Below are 13482 nucleotides of genomic sequence, written 5' to 3'. Positions count from 1 at the left end.
TTGTATCTGACTTTTCTTAAAAATATCTGTATTGTTCATCAGTATTTTGGTAACTGTATATTGTTACTTTTTCGAGTGGTTACAGTAGCAGCTTGTTGTTGTCTCTGTTGAAGAAATTTAATTTACCTTAAAATACAATTTGGACTAAAATCATCATACTCAGTAGAATAATTGAAGAGTTTTAGGAACATAAAGCATCTCAGTTGTAAAACTCTGGGCCCTATCTTACAGATAACTGATTTTGCTATCTTACACCTGCGCAAGTGCCATTTTGGCATTTTTGCAAGATAGCAAATGCACTTGCGCCGGCTCTGCTACCTTGTACTCAGCGCATTAGAGTAAAAACTGCTTGTGCTTTAGACCTTTAAACCTGGTTGAACCACAGACTCTGTGGTCTTTCAGCACAAGATAGCACCTGGCAGGTTTAGTCGGAACACACGTCTTCACAATCACAAAACACCTTCATTTTTATTCTTTCTCTTCCTCAAACAGAAGTGTGAATTAGTAAAGTGTTATTCAAACATATATCAGCAATAAGGTGTAAATATTGAAGTTAAAAGCATGCGCATGTCTCGAGCTTGGCTGAGGCACACACACGTCTCCACAATCACAGAATACTTTCCATTAATGTTAAACAGCCGTGCACACGTCTGCGTCTTTAAAGATAAACTCACTAATAAGGAAGAAGAAATACTTTTTTAATTATAAAGCCTAATAAATCTAAACACATCTGAAAAGTGCGCAAAGGACAAGATCACGGCTGTCAGATTGTTTATCAGATGTGTCAGCATGATACCTGGAGCAGCCGTAGTGTTTGTGTCTGCATGTTTATTGTGATCCAGGAAAACAATGATTAAACAATTATGATCTATAACATACAAAATGTACACGACTTTATATTTGACTGCATGAGTCCAGCCCGACCCAGAGAGAAAAAGCTATGTATGCCTCTGTCGGAGCTGGTTGGATATATCTGTGCGTAATTTTACGCACTTCAAACTTCAGAAAGTCTTTCTAATTGTTTCATAGCAGGTCAGAGGAGCAACAATGGGAGGAGGAGATGAGGATTAGGTGGGAGAGGAGAAGAAGGAGGAGAATGGACTGCCACGTAACTGCTCCTCCTCAGCTTCGTGACTAGACTGGATCTGTTCGCCTCCCCTCTCTACTACACCATCTCTCTTCCTGGCTCCTCAGCAATGCAGAGCTGCATAATAATGATGATGATTATAATAATTAATTATAAAATACAACACAATTTCAAGGTGCTTCAGGTTAAAACATAACCAGTTACATATCTGCATGACATTTGCTGTTCAGTTATTGTATTGGTTTTTGCAGGCATTAATGTAAAATAATTATTTACACACAAAGCTGTTTTGGAGACGTCGTGCTGTCTCCATATGTTGCGCACTTCTGCGCTTTCACTTCTTGAAACCAGGAGATCTGTCTCCTTGCTTGGGCACTTGGGCACACCTGATAGGTGTATCCGGGGCAGGGAAAAATACCACTCCCATCCCGGCACAAGACGGCAAAGGTGGATTTGGACACACCTTGAATAAATTAAATCCATTGTGCCTTGTGCTTTCCACTTGCACTTTAGATCAGTGTAAGATAGGGCCCTCTGTGTCAACACCTATAACTTAATAAATTGAGCAAAAATTTTGACAGAAAGTACAATTACTTATTAGAAGGAGCGAGGTTTCCAGCTATTTTTTGTTCTATGTTAAGCACTATAAAAAAAAACATGAAGGCAGGCATGAAGGCAGTGCCAGCTTTGGAGACTATTTAAGCACAACAAAAACCACTGACACTTGCTGGAAATATTTGTTGTTTGGTATAATGCCAGATTAATATGAAATATGAATGGGATTTCTATATGCAATCATTAAGGTTTATTATAGGGTGTAGTACGCAGTTTTGATGAATGACAAAACAGATTTAGGTTTTTCACAAAATTCACAGACAAACAGTGTTGCACAATCTTCCAAACAATACAAGTGAATGGTGACCAGTTTTCAAACAAAAAAAAACAGCAGAATAAAAACATGAAACACCTCCATACTGCTCGTCTGCAAGTCTCCTGAATTCCCAACATGCCAAGTTGACTGAATCACTGTAGGTTCATAGCTTGGAGCTACATTCACGTGCACATGCACACCACATGAACTGTGACAGTGCAAAAACGGCATGTCAGGAATTTAGGAGACTTGGATTATGCCAGACGAGCAGTATGGAGGCATTTTATGGTTTCTTTCCAGTTGTTTTTTTTTGCTTTGCTTGTTTTTTTTTGTTTTTGTTTGCAAACTTGTCACCATCCACTTACATTGTTTGGGAGATTCTGCAACACTGTTTTCCTGTGAAACTGTGGACTAACTAATAAACCCAACCTACAATCAGCATGAGGGTAGGAAGATAATGGATGAATTTATTTATTTGGGTGAACTATCCCTTTAATCTCTTTTTAAGCATTTACCACGACAGAAAAGATAGTTTGCAAATCTAGTGGTCAAAATAGCAATTCTAATAGTTATGAAATTCTGGCAGTGCCAATGTTAAATCAATGATTAATTAAGGTAGATTCTTTTTAATTAAGTTACGGTACAATAATGTTAATCACAGGCCATAATGATGTCATCCCTACTGCCTCCCATACTGCCCTCTGACTCACTCACATGGATGTTCACATTTAGAACATGTACCTGTTACAGAGTGTTTCCTCTCTGCCCTCCAGGAGCTGCAGACACACCAGCACCTCCTCCTCTGCTGCAGCTGCTAATTCTCTGTCTTTCTTTGTTTTGTTCCATTCTCACACAGTTTACTGTGACTTTTTCATATAATTGTATTTTTTTTCACTCTTCATCTTATTGTAAATGCTATATGTCGCATTATTTTAAAGTGTCTGACATAATGACACAGGAGACATTTTAAGCAGCAAGATGTGCCCTTTTGTGTAATTGTTTTTAATGAGTCTGAAGCAAAGCATGCTGCTTTTGCGCCACAGGCACCTTACGTCTACCTGCTTCTGGCAGTTTTGAGGAAGCGCCTGATATACTCAGAGCTGAAAATGATCCGATACTTGATGCACTCTCGGTAGAAAAGCGCCCTGTGTTACTGTCATTATTTTCTATTCTTGTCAAATTGTATGAAAACAGGATGGCCCCTTTTTCTGATTGTAAGCAAGAAAAACTGAACAAGTTTGATGCCTCACCATCAGAGAGTATACTGGAAAAAAACAGCATCCTTCAATTGTCAGAACTGAAATAAATGGTAAGTGGTACAAGTAGTTCTTGTCTTCTTTTGGTACAGTAAAAAAGCACTAATTAACCATTCATTAAGCTATGCCCCTGTCTTAGGTATGTTATTGAAATGATGGGCTGATTGATTTCTCACAAACATTAAGAAAAGTAGGCTTCTCATAATTAGCTATCTAATAGCAAACATTGTCCTTAAATTAAATAGTGCCTTTAACTTAATAGTCTTTTAATTTCACTTGCTTACCTTCACCCTTACTTGTTTTATGCTCTTACTTGGTTTTTCTGATTGATCTTTTTAAAGTAAACTTAACTTGTTAGAATTTACAGTATACTGTAGCAAACTTTAATAAAACAGAGGTTAGATTTATGCTTTTTTTGTTCATATTTCTAAACAATTTGTTTGAATTTTGCAAGATAATCAGTACTAGCCACAGAGTTTGTAGGCTAAATGTTATCCAGGTTAATGAGTTTTGCTGGAGTTGTAGATTGGTCAACTTTCTAAATCCAAGAAAGATGAGGGTGGTGCTGCTAATGTAATGATCCTGAATAGTGTTTTTTTCTAGTCTAACTTGTAATACAATCACTTAATGTGGAAAGCTGGCTTTGGATGTAATACTTGCCACTGTAGATAGTGAGCTAGTTAACATGCCAATGTTAGTAGCTTAAAGTGATAGTTCACCCAGAAATGAAATTTCACTCTATATCTACTCACCCCTGTGCTGATGTGAGGATGGGTCTCCAGTTCACAAAACACTCCCAGAGCTTCAGCAGAAAACAGTGTTGCAGCCAAATCCAGTACAATTGAAGTGAACGGTGACCAGTTTGAAAATGTAACAAAATAAAACAAAAAAAACACAAAATGTCTCCATACTGCTTGTGCGGTGTAATCCAAGTGTCTGTAAGCTGCAACATTAAAATTTGACCCAAATACAGTCTTAAATCTGTTGTCTGTGTATTTGGTTTTGGAAAGTCTATCTATCTATCTATCTATCTATCTATACATTATGTTTATCTAAGGTTTTCATTGTCCCCATACAGAGTTTTTCCATGTCTTTTAGATGATGATGCTCCATCATGTTAGTCATAACAACACACTGAACACCTGAGTCTGTGTTGTTGTTATGCATTACACAACTGAGCATCATTTGATTGCATCAGCTGTACAACTATTCAAACAGTGTTTTGCCCTTTTGACTCAGATTTCCCTTCCCATCTGAAGTCAGAACCTGCTCCAAGCTATGAAGCTCACACAAACAAAAACAAACTGACAAATAAAAAAAAAAAAAAAAAAAGTGTGCTATGCTCCAAACAAGAATGATAGCTATTTACTTGTCATCCAAAGTTAGATGTGTGGAATTTGAATCCAGCAACATTTAATTGCCATTCATATGAAATATCTTGAAAAGGGTTTGTCAGCTCATGATATTTCAGTGTTCTGCCCATGTTGTTGGTGTTCAACAGGCGGTGACAAATCAATGGCACCACCTCCAAAACTATTTGCAGCCATCTTTGCCCTGGTCTTCTTCCTACTGTGTCAAAACAACAAATACTAAAAATATGTTGACAAGGGCACACTGCCTACACAGCCTTGGGACAAAAAAAAAAAAAAAAACAGAAGAAGAATAAGAAGGAAAAAACTCGTCTTCACCTCCCACCAACCCTTTGGAGTCTGACCCCCCCCCCTCCTCCTTCCATTTGGATCACTTGCTCCTTGTTAAAAGGACCCAGCCCTGGACGGAGCGGGGGTGGTGATACCCCTAATGAAGATGAATATTCAGCTGCTTTAGAAAGGCTCCTGGAAGGCTGCCCGGCCTGCACTCGCTGTTCCAGTCAAATTGGCGGCACGGTGAGGGAGGGAGGGGCCCTGTACGCACTAGACTGAAGGGGGGGATTTGGGTGGAGATGATCGGGGTGGCAGACAGATGGGGGGGGGGGGGGGCATGTGCGCCTGTGTGTTCCTCTGGCAAATTAGCAAAAGGCAATGCATAAACTGCATACACATACATGTGGACAGTAGCACAGTGCAAATATCACAGGACAGAAGCATGATGACCTACAGTAATGTGGAAAGTGGTAGAGATAATAGGTATCAGTATAGTCATTTATATGTAGGGCTCATTCTTTCTGACTCTCACACCATTACATTTATGAATATTTAAATTTTTACATATTGTACTATCTGCTAACATAATGTCTGATTAATCAAATGATGAGCTGAGGTGGGAATAATGTTGCATGTTGGGGTGGAACTATGCTTTGAGGATATTTAACACCTTAAAGGAATAAGTCCAAATATATGAGCAATATTAGTCCTACAGTGTAAATTGATCAGCTGTTTACAAGTATCAAATAAAAGCCCACTCTAAAATAACACATGATGACTGCCTCTCTCACTGCCTGCCAAACTCCATTAACATTTTCCTTAATTTAACAATTACAAACATCTACGCCTTCCACAAGATTATTAATGATTTCTTACAACTCATAAACAGACATTTACTCATTTGGCAATTATTCAGCATTCATTTGAACAGTAATTAATGTGAAATGGACACACCAAAAATTATCCATGAGACATGTTTTATTTTTTATTATTCCAATGCTGTAATTTTTCATTTGTTACCTCAAGGCAACACTGTACAATAAGGCTTCTTCTTTGGAAAACACAGCGTTCAATGCTGGAAACGTATATGATGATGTAAAATAACGACCTTGGCCCTTAAGTTTTCTATCTATATTGCATCAGTGAATGACCACATGTGTCATGGTCTAGAGGGACAAAAAGAACTCAGCCCAGCAAGGTCTTCTGATGAGGTGGACTACATGTCCAGTAATTTACCACTACTATTCAAAATATTACAGCATTCTGAATTAGAGGATTTGTGAGTCAGTTACACAGAATATTCTGGTTGTCTGTTATTGCTAATTAGGCCTTATCTGGAATGTAGCATTTTCCAGTTAAAACATGTGGGATATTATCCAGGTTGGAGCATATAGTTGGGATTTTTGCCACAGTTCATGACACGCATCCTCTTGACTGTCCACAGTCCGCTCTGTGCATTGTATCTACAGCCAAACTGATGTATTGCCAGCCAGAATTAGCAGCTATATGTATCTATGCAGTATATAAAAAAGAATATTAACTTATATATCACTATCAGATTTTTTTTTTACACCATAATATTGGTATCAGCATTGGCCCCAATAATCTCAGTATCAGTTAGGTATCAGTATCAGTCTAGTTGTAACCAACAAGCTAACAATTTATAAGGCTGGGATAGAGATGCATGCACGAAAGAAAAGATCACAACAAGAAGAGTGGTTGAACAAAAGAAAGTGGGAGGCTGTGTGAGGTGTTACTTGCTATTTCTTCGTTTTGTTTGGTTTTTTGTCATTACTTTAACCGAAGTATGCACGGCTGCTTGTAAACTGGAACACTGATGGAATATTCATTTTCATTAGTCATGTCAACAGTCCATGTCTTTTTTGTAAGAAGGACAAAAGCCTGAATACTCAGCGACAGAGGAAGGATCCTAAAATTAGGTTTGAGAGGTTTTGTAGGTTCCACCAGTCTAGAGCCATCACACAGACACAACATATTCTTGCTTATATAATTTAATTCATACTATCATAAAAACTAATTATGCACTAATTAAGACATTTCACCCACATTCGACTCACCCCTCAGTGTTCTACCATATCAATGGTCTGGTAGTATTTTATATTTAAAATACATAAAAGAAAATCTGGGGGAGCCTCACAGCTGAATAGTTTTTATTTTACTATTCTGAGACATAAAGCTGCAGCTATAGCCTTACACTCATGCTTATATTGTGCAGCCAAAGCCAATTGTATAATGTTGTAAGGATTGGACTAATTACCAGGCAGGAGAGCCAGTGTTCAGTACACTGTTTTATTATTTTCTACATTTCATATTTTCTGCAATTCCTTATTTATGCTCATGCTAATATTCATGTGTCTTAAGATTCTATACAAAATATTCTATTCAGTAAATATATATGCCTCATTCTACTCTGTATAGATCTACTTATTATAGACCAACAGATGGAGAAAACTGTTTTAAAGGGTGAGGATTGTAGTGGGAGCAGTGGGAGTGTCAGGTGTGACATGGCTCAGGCAGGAGGGCACCTGTAGCAGAGTTTTGCTGAGGGCCCCATGGAGGTCAGGACCAGCTCTGTCTGCAACAATATTTTCATGTAGCTCCACCAGGATTCCAGCTAGTGGAAAATGTGATGAACATCTCTGTTTTGTGACCACATGCAAAAGCTTCCTGAGATTTTAAATGTAAAGAAAAACTAGCTACATGAAGTTGCGGTTGATAAAATATTTGAAATGCTGAATTACATAAAGAAACAAGGGATCATGTGTACGTTCTCACAACAGGCTCCCAAATGCTTAGGTTGCTTGTGGTCACTTTCTACTGATGTTGTTTTTTTCACACTTTTATACCTCTAAGGCACATTGTTGCCCTGAGGTAACAAAAAAATAAAAAATTGATACCACAGAGAGTTAATTACAGTACAAAAATCTGGTTAAAAATCAGATTTTAAATGATACCATTAGGAGTGAAAACACTCTGTAGCTGAAATATTTCTAGCTGTTTTCTATTATTATTTTGAGGCATAATAGGCTGTTTGTTTCTCCCAATTTTCTCCCATTTTTTCTCCTCAATTTTGTTATTGGAGCCACTTTCTGGCCTGTGTTTGTTGCACATGGACTACTTTCTGTTAACTAGAAAGAAAGCAGTTTTGGTAGATTCTGCTGCAGAAAAAAGGTTGTTCCTACAGGTCTGTCGATTATCTTGATTGTCATGATTTGATAAGAGACGTTGCTGTTGAGTTTTTCTAATGCATTTTCTTGCTGTGAGCACCACAGGACTAGTACCATCTAGTTCCATTATATTGGAGAGAAGGCAGAAATCTCTACAATCAATATCTCCAAAACTCTGCAACTCACCCCAAAACAGTATAGATAAAAAGCACTATAGGCCAGAGGGAAAATACACATTTTTGATTTGGGGGTGAACTGTCCCTTTAAACGATGCTGACTGTAAAAAGCCTTTATGTTAAACTGGAAATTGCACAAAAAAATCTAAATGATGACCCTAATTTCTAGGTGGATGCTGATGATGCTGTGTTTAGGAGCCCAGCACTGTGCCATGTGCTGTCACGGTTCAGGCTACCTTTGGCCGCGGCTGCGAGCGCGCTCCTGTTGCCAGGTGGAGAGGCGAGATGGAGAGAGAGCCGGCGGCTATTAGCAATGTTGGCTATTGGAAGTGAAAAGAGAAGAAATGTGGGGCAGCTTTGCCACCCGTTTGAAGTAGGGACAGCTTGTTTGTGAAGTGGAGGCCGAGCGCTTGGCTTTCATGTCCTGCTCTCGTGTGACCTGGGGAGACCTCAACTTCATAAACCATATTGAGTATATCGCCTGAAAAAAAAAAAAAAAAAAAAAAAAAAACCCTGACACAATCTATTCCAGCACTTATGGGCCTCGGAGGCCTGAAGCTTTATGAAGTGAGATGAATGAGGGAGCAGTGGGAATTTCAAGGCCGGCCCTTGACATGACTTACAGACAGACAAACACTGAAACATTCTCAAGGACTGACTCATTACCTGAGGAATAAGTAAGAGGTTTAAGGGAGTGATGTGACAGTTCATTTCTGGCTGCATAATAACACCAATGCTGTGACACTTGTTCACGATTCTTGTAAAGATACTGTCACCCTCCATCAGCGCTCTCGCTCTGTGATCCTGTAAACGATTGTGTGATTAAACATGAATTAAAAGTGAAACCATGAAATTGCAAAGTCCTCCCACCACCTTCTCTAAAGTTGAAATCTGGTGCTCTTAACGGGAGTTTTTTGACACAACTGCTGATCCAGCTCTCGGGGATGAGGGCTTGCGAGACTTAGACGCTTTTTTGTCGTCTCTGCATTTCTTGGGAGGGAATTGGCAGATTATTTGGTCAACCTCGATCAGTTCCACCACAGCTTAGGGGGGATACATGCTCGCTGACTAATATTGCCCGGAAATCCATCAAAGTCAGAGGGCTTGTCCCCCCTTTTAAAACTCGTGTGTTCCAATCAAGCACTCGGCAAGTCAAAGCCGTCACAAACAGAGGCCGCACTCCGCCCGCAACCGACGCTGACAGATCCCGATGAAAATAAATTATGCTGTCTCTGAGCATGAAAGTACCTACTGTAATGTCGAATGAGATGACACTTCACTTTAATCTTCAAAGCACTCCTATAACTTAATGCAGTTTTCTGTGCTGCTTTAATATCCCCAAAATAAAAAAAAGTTGAGATGCTTTTCACACCCGCAAGAGTTTTGATGTACTGTAGGACACAAAAATGTCTTTTTCTGTCATGCAGTTTGATTGTTACACATCATGGTTTGTGTAGTATGCAGCCCTACGTCCTACAACTGTAGGCTGAGTTAGAGAGGTGATTGCAAAAAAGGAAAAACAATAATTCTATTGACTATTCTATTGACAAGAAAGGTCACTTGGGAAAAGACAGAAGCATTGTTACAGTTTCCCATTAAACCCATCTGCAGCAGCAGGTAGAGGTGTCAGGGAACCACAGCTAATACAGGGCTCAACAATAAGCCTTGCCCAGGGCAAGTGAAATGCTATGCCGGATAAGTAAATCAGGCATTTCGCTTCATAAAAACTATTTTTACTATTAAAGTAATTTTTCACGCAAAATGGCAGAAAATGCTGTTGTCAGCCTCTCAAATATGGAGATTTCTTTTGATATTAAACTGAATATTTGGTTGACAAAACAAGATGATTAAAAAATCACATTGGACTTTGAGAAACTGTGATGGACATTTCTCACTATTTTCTGCAATTTTAGAGACATGCAGCCCTAGATTAAACATGTCAGATTAATTTAATCTTTGTTGCTATTTGATTGTAAATAAAACAATTTAAAGAAAGAGGCAAGTGAAAATTGACATTTTTCCTAATCCACTTGTGAAAAAAAGCTAAACCTTGTAATAAGTACCAGGTGAGTCAGCATCATGGATGATGCCACAGGCTTACATTGTTTGTAACGATATGAGTAAGCTCAAAATGAAATGTAGTTTATATAACATGTCTTCTGACCAACACACAGATGTTTATAGCTGTTCCATACCACCACACTTGAATGATGGACAAAAACCTGCTGTCGCAGAGACTGGTGAGACACACATAACATATAGTATGGAAACAAATAGGGGCCAAATGTTTTGTCAATTTAAAGGATAAAACTATGAATGAAAAGATGTCATTTTAAACTAAAAATTGAAATTGATCTTTATGTCTCTCATTTCAGGATGATATGAAACGTTATTATTCCAGGAGGAAATTCGTGTGCCAGAGAGCTCAAAAATTAAAATGAATTAGTAACATAATAATAAAAACAATACAGTAGTAAATATAAAGTCTATGTATGGAGTAAACAGTGCCCGATAGAATAACAATATGATGTTATTAAAATTCTAAATTTAGAAAATTAAGTAAAGTAAAATAAAATATAAAAGCAGTATTGGTAATGATAAAGCAATAAAAAGTAATATTGCTCATAATAGTACAAATTATATTTACAGACTTGAAAAAGATATGCAACCTTCCATGAACAGGGATCTAAAAAAGCTTGTAATTAAAGTTATTTCCATGATATTGACAGCTTTGTGTGATATTCTATCTCAAAACCAATATAAGCTTGTGAAACTCAAAAAATCTGACTTGGTTTTGATCTTATCAATCCTCCTCCTTTTCCTTTCTGTGAGGTGGTCTGATTTCTGAAATGAAAAGTAAGTAAGCTAGTAAAACACAGGGTTAAAGTCTTGGGAAGGTCATTTGGTAAAAATGGGTTTTGATAAATTTGTTTTGAAGGGGATGATGGTACAATCACCCTTGGATTTTTGGTGGGTGCGGGGTATTTATAAAAATACGCTGGTCAGATAATCTGAGCTGTCTAGAGATGGAATAGCACAACAGAAGTTCAGAAATGTATGCCGGGAAAGACTTTTCAGGGCTTTGTAAGTGATGAGTAGGATCTTTAAGTTTATTCTAAACTTAACCCGGAGTCAGTGGAGGGAAGTGAGGATTGGTGTGATACCAACTCAGTGGCTGGTTGTGGTAAGCAGCTGGACTGCAGCATTTTCTATAAGTTGTGAATGTGACAGCGCGACTTGGGTGAGCCAGAGGAGAGAGCGTTACAATAACCAAGATGTGAGGAGATAAATGTATGGATGAGTGCCTCTAAGTCTCTTGTGGAAAGCGATGGGTTTACTTTTGCAATACTGGGGAGCTGGAAGAAACAGGTTTATACCAGTGTGGTCAAAGTTGAAAATCTTCTGCAGCCCAACTAAACATTTAATCACAATTCTGATCAACACACGAGGTTAACTGTACCAATGATGAGATTTAAGATACATTTTGATATCAATGTGAGACCAAATATGGTATAACACCTGTCTCATAAATGAAGAGTAACATGTAACTTTACACGTAACTCCCATAGCATTGTTTTATTAGTTCTGTTTACTATTTTTCATGAACTCTCAAGGCCCATGTGCAGGACCTTCATGGACCACCAGTAGACCATGGCCCACACTTTGAGAATCATTGTTCTAGAATATTAAACTGGCAGGCTCTGCAATCATATCTTACCCTTTATTCTCTATCTACTTCAGTCTTCTTCCTGTCCAGCCTCCTTTAACATGCAGTTAAAATGGGGACATTTCTGTGGACAGCTCAAGCTGGGGACAAGCCACCAAAAACAGGGACTATCCCTAGAAAACCCACAACCTACTTCAACTGAGGCACTATTGCATCTATGAGCTGCATTCTTGTGTTTTTACAAAATAAAAGTCCCCTTTATATAAGCAGGTCCTGTGTTTTAATTAGGAGGGGAAAATCTACACCTTTTAGATTTTTCTCCCTTTATAAAGCAATTTGCTTTATATACTGGACTTCTAGGACTGTTAACCCCAAAATGAAAAATATATATTTTCATGTAGCTACTTTCTTCAGTGGACTTTTGATTTCGATTTTTGGATTTCGATTACTTTTCTTCTTCTTCTATTTTTAATTTGAGTTACATTCTACTAGTTTAACAAAATAAAAGTCCTCTGCTACTTCACCCACATCTCTACCTGCTCCCTAAGTGTTTAAAGTGAAACAGCAACAATACCTCTCCTGTATTTGGTTTAGTTTACTCAAATATTACAAGAATGCTTTAAATTTTTATCTCCTTTTAATAAGCATAGAAAGAAAATTCACTGGACTTGTAGGTGAGCTTTAATTTGACATAGCTTGTGGTTAAAAATAAAGGCTCCATTGTTCCTTTGTTTGGGGTTACATTATTTTTTATTTCAAGACACAAATACATTTTTGAACAGAACTGATGAGTCAAGGTAAAATGCACTGTATTATAGATCTTTGCCTTCCCACATCTCAGATACATTAACTATTCTCTTCTCACCTCCAGCCATTACAAATATCAGCGCTCTGCTTTGCTCAGCAGGCCGCCCAACACACAAACTCGGAGACACACACACTCTTACACACAATTTCACATTCCTTCTGCTCCTCAGCGGCAGCACGTGACAGAAAAACAGTTATTCAGCACAGCTCCCATGGGCTGGCTGTCTGCTCGTTTGTTAATGACAAGCATTTGGGGTAACCATCGATTTCCTGTGGCACTAATTAAGAGTAGACTCATTAAAACGTTTGCAATACATCCTGTGTTAACTTTGCAGGTTGTTTTTTTTTTTCTTCTTCTCCCTCTTTTCATTCTACTTTGATCGTTGTTTGTCTTTTCTCTTGTTGAGGCGAGTGCTCTTAACGTCTGCGGAGAGACTGATCACAGAGAATAGCGGAAATACTGTGATCCTCCACCCCTTTCCAATCGAAAAACAGCCAAACTGCAGCTGAGTTAAACGTAGAGTCAGATAAATAAATGTATTGTAGGTGTTTAATATGTTTCAATCATCGACCAAGTGTTCTTACTTTTGCCTTTAGGCTGAGTTTGTTCAATAAATTTGGCATGATTTTAGTAAACAGAGCTAATTTAGTCTGTTTTACCCCAAATAATCATGCACCTGAGGGGCAGCACAGTGCTACGGTTTTAATACGAACGAGAGATAAAGATGGAAAACTCTTGGCTCCCATTCCAACTAAGCTGACTAACACTGGGAGGTATTTGAGCAGA

This window comes from Lutjanus erythropterus, chromosome 1, assembly GCF_056507025.1.
Source record: "Lutjanus erythropterus isolate fLutEry1 chromosome 1, fLutEry1.hap2, whole genome shotgun sequence".
In the NCBI taxonomy this organism is placed as follows: Eukaryota; Metazoa; Chordata; class Actinopteri; order Lutjaniformes; family Lutjanidae; genus Lutjanus; species Lutjanus erythropterus.
Note: the sequence above shows the minus strand (reverse complement) of the source record.